The sequence below is a fragment of the Sciurus carolinensis genome, chromosome 6 (assembly GCF_902686445.1).
Source record: "Sciurus carolinensis chromosome 6, mSciCar1.2, whole genome shotgun sequence".
NCBI lineage: Eukaryota > Metazoa > Chordata > Mammalia > Rodentia > Sciuridae > Sciurus > Sciurus carolinensis.
This window is the reverse complement of record NC_062218.1, coordinates 146,280,754-146,287,112: the sequence shown is the minus strand read 5'-3', so window position 1 is coordinate 146,287,112 and position 6,359 is coordinate 146,280,754.

The window sequence follows — 6,359 nt, the reverse complement described above, 5'->3', positions numbered from 1 at the left end:
TTTAACCATGAATCTGAGTGACTTTTTAAATTTAATATTTAATATGTTCTGATGCTTATCATTTTAAGCAGGAAAGGGGCAGGGGTGTGTTAGGCCAGATGTTAGGGACAGTTTTGGTTCCTGGATAACTCCCAGAAAAACGCTCTGCAGACACAGGTCCCACAGGAGGAACTTTTTATTTTATGCAGATGAATTCACATCCGCTGGGGGAAAGGGAAGAAGGTAAAGAAGAAGATGGCGCAGGGTTTCTCCTCAGTTATGGGAATTTCGGGGGCTGGGAGAAACCAATCTCGGAGGAGAATTATTACAGACTGACTGATGGACCAATGACATATTAGAATGTAATGTGGGAGGCAGGAAGATTAAGGCAAAGTAAGCCGGAAATTTCTCTAATGGGAGAGGCCGGCGTAGCGCAGATTGACAGGTGGGTTGGGTGGCTGGGTTCCTCTAACGGGAGAGGCGGGAGTAACGCAGATTGACGGGTGGTTGGGAGGCCAGATTCCTTACAGGGTGGAGGTCATCTTTAGGATGCTAGACCAGTATGCAGGAAGAGGAGGGTCAATCTTTTTCTGTAGCTTCAGCCCTACATCCTGCCTCCAGCCCTCTCCTGCTAGAGGAGCTAAGGAAAGAGGAAGGTTGGTCATAGTGGTGGAACTTTGGTTTCAGACAGGCTTGGCTTTGTGTCCCAGGACTAGCACTGACCAGTTTTGTGGTCTTGGGCAAGACTCTTAACCTCAATAAACCTCACTGGGAAATAGTGATAGTGCTGCTTAGCTCATAAAATTTATCTGAGGATAAAAATTATGCAATTAAGTATCAACCCAGTAGTCAGCACTCAATGACTTGTAGTTGTTTTTATTAATGGGATCAACCCAAAGAAGAAATGGGATTCTGAGGTCCCTCCTGCTGGTAGTAGGCTGAATATTAGCATTCCCCTGCACCACGTCTGATTCTTAATCCCAGTAACTGTGAACATGTCACTTTACATTATAAAAGGGACTTTGTAAGTATAATTAATTTAAGTATCTTGATGTGGGGAGAGTAAGGTGGATTTCCCAGGTGACTTCACTGTAGCCTCAGGGTCCTTTTAAGGGGAAGGCTGGAAGGTCAGAGTCAGAGGACAGGGCCTTGTGAAGACAGAAAGAGGCAGACTGAAGTGATGTAGTGAGCCAGCAGCCTCCAGAAACAAGGAACAAGAATTGATCCCTGGAGCCTCCAGAGGAAACCACCCTTGCTGGCACCTTGGTTTTAGCCCAGTGACTAAGCCGGAACGCTTGGCTCTTTTGATGGCCCTAAGAGTAAGATTGAAATTTGTGTTGCTTTCTGATGCCACGGTTGTAAGGTCAGATGCGGGTGACCCGAAAGGAGTCAGCCCAAAAGCGGCTGAACAAGGCTTTATTGGGGTTTGGCCCTGGGGCAAGATTCACCAATCCTCCAGGGTGAAGGCCAGGCTGGAGGGGCCGGGGATCCGAGTGAGGCTCGGGCTGGCTGGGGCCTTTATAGTTTGGAATTGGTGGGGGCGGGCTTGAGGTTTAGTGTCCCCCTGGGGTTGGCTGGGGACTCCGTTGATGGACAGGCGGTTGCAAGACGCCACTAGGTTTCTGATGGGTCTGATTGGTTGTTCTTTGGCACACCCCCGCCCCCATCCAGCTGCTCTGACCTCCCTAACAAAGGTTTTGGTAGGTTATTAAAGCGGCAACAGGAAACTAGTATAAGACTGCATCCTCATTCCCACCAAGAAAGCAGTATTCTAAGGTCTTTCCAAACACCACACATATACTCTGAAAAAAATCCCAGCGTACAGCAGAAGTTGTTAATCTGTTTGGATCCTTTTGAGGTTCTGAGGCTAAAAACTATTTTCTAAAGTAGAAATGTGCTTGTGTTTCAAGTTCATGGATGCCTGAGGTATGTTCCTGGTTCCCCTAAGGTAAGACCTTTCCTTTAAGGACCTTGTTCCCCCTTCCCTTGCCATCTCCCCTATAGCAGGTGGGGGTTCACATCCACGATCTCAGCTTGGAAATCTCAGGCTGCCAGGGAAAGAACTCCTCAGGGAATCTGGAGTTCTTGTTCATTTGAAAGATGGAGAAAACTAGGTCCAAAGAAGACCACCTAGGACGAGCCCCGGGTCTCCTGTCTCCCAGTGCCTTGTTTCTTTTTGCCTATAAGTTTTTCCATGTGAGAGGGAGTCTAGGGAAGCATTTGACTCTTTGTTGTTGTCACTGTTGTTTTTTATTTTCCCCTGCCCAGTACTGGGGGGTCGAACCCAGGAATGCATCACCAGCTCTTTATATCTTATTTTTTGAGACAGGGTCTCACTGTTTCCCAGATTGGCCTTGAACAGGTGATTTTCCCGAGTCAGTCTCCCAGGTAGCTGGGATTACAGGTGTGCACCACAGTGCCCAGCTGAGCTGAGGTTTTAGAGATACTTCATACCACAGGTGAGTCCAGTTTCTTGAACAATCAATCCCAGGCAGTAAAGTCCTCCATGGGTTGGGGAATATGTTTATTGGAGGCCATCCAGGAACTCCTGACCTCAGGCTTCAGACCCAGAGAATAAATTCTGTGTTCTTGGAGGCTCACCAGTGTGCAAGGAGGGGCTCAGACAGGGAAATTGCTTTCAGGAAGATATCTTTCCGAACTCCTGGTGTCCTGGGTTCTGCCATAGTCCTATGCAACTGGTTTCTTTTTCCACATCTAGGCTTTTGGTTCCCAGGCTCTTGGACAATAGCTTTGGACTGATTGGAGACAACAGATGAGTGAGATCTTCCAAGGTGAACTGTACCCACCCCTAGGTAGTCCTGAGTGAAAACAGGGTTGGAAAGAAGGAAACCGGACACTGAGACCTGGCTGCAGAGGGACAAGTGTCTTCAGCTGGCTGAACCCTGTTCTCTGGACCAGTGCCAGTGATTGACCACTGACACCTTGCCAAGGCGATTGATTGGGGCATTCGAGCTTCTAATCCTTGCAACAACCCAGGAGGTACATATTATTATTATACCATTATTCTTATTTTGTAGATAAAGAAACTAATACTCAGAGTAAGAACTTTACAGTTTCAACCAGTTACTCCCTCCTGCTCGGGGAGTGACCCAAGAGGAGAAAATCAGTTCCAACTCTGTTCCTTTCTCATTTGTTCCTGCCCCTCCTGCCCCCTTCCTCCTCCTCAGTCCCTTACCCACAGCCCTATAGAGTACAACTGCAGTACTTTCAGCCAGTACCAGTTAGCCCTTTCTTTTATGCCAGTTGCTGCTTTAAAGCATTTAACTTGTTGATGCCAATTACAGGCAAGCTGTTTTTTGGTGATGGTGGGGGCAATCAATAGGCCTGGGGAAAACAAATTCATAAGTGGAAGATTTATGATGTGCTACCCACTGTGCAAGGCATGGGCATTATGGTGGTATGCAGGACGGAGGCAGACCCTGAACTCGTGGACTGGATTCACTGCATGGTCAGTTAACTGTGCAGTACAATTTGATAAAGGCCAAGAAGGTCAAGGACGGAATGGATGGAGAACATCTCTCAGAGTATCTGCTACCTAGGCTTCTAGGAGGAAGGAGTGTTCTAAGTGAGACACAATGATGGAAAACATTGATAAAGACTAGAGGGGTGGGTGGGGGACATGTCTGGTAGACATGGGAAGGTGCGAGGGTCCCAGGGACAAGGAGGAGCCCTAAACCCCAGGGAGAACTGAAAAAGGCTAGAGATGCAGATGTTTAACCACTTTGTTTTGAGTTTGAGTTCTCATGTATAAAAGGTGGATGATATCTGCCCTGCGGTAGGAGAAGTAAATTAAATGAGAACGTGTGGTAGCTGTCAGTGGGTGGAACCCAGGCTGTCTTATCTTGTTCATAAGTCAGTCACTTATGAACCCAGTTTGCTTTCTCCAGCTCACTGGCAGGCTTGGCTTCTTGTCAGAAAGTGTTTTAGAAAAATTCCAACCAGGATCTCTTTGATGTTACCCCTTTCTTGTCAGTCTGAAACTCCAGAAGGCAGAAATCCCTGGGCCTATCCTGACTAATGAAGGTGGAGTCTAGGGACTGCACGTTTCTTGTTCTGAGAGCATCTCACGGCCTATCTTCCCAGGGAAGCACTTCCTTGTTGTGTGGAAGCCATGATCTAGCCAGACAGGGAAGCATCTGGGAGCCAGCGGGGAATCTGCTCAGAAGGAAGCCCAGGCAGGAAAATCAGTAAATCGAACCATATGGGGAAGTGGGGACTGACTCTGGGAGCTAGTAACTCTCCCCTCACATAGGGGGACGGAAGTGTCTTCGTCCCTTTCCCACTGTGGAATTTATCCCATCTAGCAGTACTGAGGCAGAGCCAGCTCTCGCCCGAGTCCCTCCCAGAGTTGGTAGGATCTGAGGCAAAGTTAGCATATACCATATGCCTCTAAATGATGAAAGGTTCTGTATCACATTAACTGTGATAAAAATGTGCTCTGTCTTTCTGACGACATAATATGCCTTTTTCACACTAAATAAAACATTTGTAAAAATCATTTTTTTTAATGACTGAAAGTTGGTAAAAATCCAAAATAATTGAATTGAATTATCATTATATACGTCTAAGTATTCCATTGTTGGACCAGTGATGTTGGATGGATAAAAGAAGAACATATGTAATTCATTTTCTCTTATGCATGTATTCTGTGTTATTTTTCTTGCCTTCATTTAGCAATATTCTTTTTTTTTTTTTTTTGTGATACTGGGGATGGAACTCAGGGCCTTGTGCTTGTGAGGCAAGCACTCTACCAGCTGAGCTATATCCCCAGCCCAGCAATTTCTTATCATCAAAATTTTATATAGTTTGTATTCTTTTCTCCATGATGGAAAATTAGGCCACCTTTCTTGAGTCACTATACCTCTTGGATGTTTTTTATTCATTCAGAGAAAGTTTGATAAGGAAAGAGGCCTGGAATTGCCATTAAATTCTTAAAGCAATACTTATATTTAGAAACAAACCATGTATTTCAATATCACATTTGACTGCTTTAATGGGGTCATGTTTAATTATTATTGCAGAAAGCATTACAAAATATTCTCATCTTATAAATATTCCTTACAATTTTCACTATCTCTTCAAAAAATGTTTGAATTATAGGAGTATTTCCTGAAGTGCTCTTTCAAATTTTCAGTTCTGGGGCATTATTAGTAATTCTTCCTAGAAGCAACATCTGGCTCAATTTTTTTTTTCATCTTTAGTCAAGAGTATACTTTGAGCAATAAAAGTCAAAATAATAATTTGCAAACAGGTTAGTTTAGGCTTATTTCTGAATTTTAATAATATATAAAATTTTTTAAATTTATATTTCATTGGAATGCTGTTTTGCAAATTCCACATGCATTTTCATTTAGGAAAACAAGTTCTCTAAAATTCATAAAACTGTCTTCTAATTCCTTTAAAAGAGAAGATGCCTTTAAAAAAATGTTAATAGTAATCAGTACTTCATACCAAATAATTTTAATTAGTATAAATTAAAATTTCATTTTCTCTAAAGACCATAATTCATTTAGTTGAGGGTGTTCCATTAGTTAACTCTTTTAGTGCATTTTTTACCTCATCTAAATTTAATTACTTTAACAGCATTTTGTCAGTAATTTCATTAAGCATCTGAAAGTTGTTATGTGAAATCTGATGTTTCACCAAATGTTTTGTCTTTGAGCAAAGCCATGAAATATTTGCAATCTTCCCGATATAATAACATGACATAATTAGAGGAACAGTTGTAACCGTGTATCCTAGTACCAAATTCAAACTATGTGCTCTGCATGGCACAGAAATGTTCCTGGATTTTCAGCTACAAGTTAGGGCCATTAACTAGGTTTGCCCCACAACCTTTTAAATAAATGCCTAAAGTTGAAAGTTGGGTTTTCACATTCTCCTTTAAGATCGATGTGTCTTTTCTCTGACCTCCAGGCCTCCGTAGTTCAGTTTTCTACACAGTTCCCAGGAGTCTTCATCCCTATTGTCAGTGGCGGCACAATCCACCAGTCTCCATTGAATTTGGACACAGTTGCCTTTCCTTCCAAAGATGTGCCCTAGAGATGAGGAAAAGGCTTCGCTGGGGCCTACAGTGTGTGTCAGAGCAGAAGTGTGGGATTTCACATTGCTCATAAGCTACACTGTGCGTTGGATATTAAAGGTGGCCAGTGTTCTGCGATGCATTTATCACTGAGTATAGTTGTGATATTCCTGGTCTACAAATGTGTGGCTGGGGTGGAGGCTCGTTTAACTTGGTCTGAGCTGGCGATGGCCAGGCCATCTCCTGGTCACTCTTTGTCGTCGGTAGGTTACTTTTCACTTGTAGAGAGTGCTGTATACAGATTCTCATCTTTGAAGTTTAAAGACTTGAGTGGAAC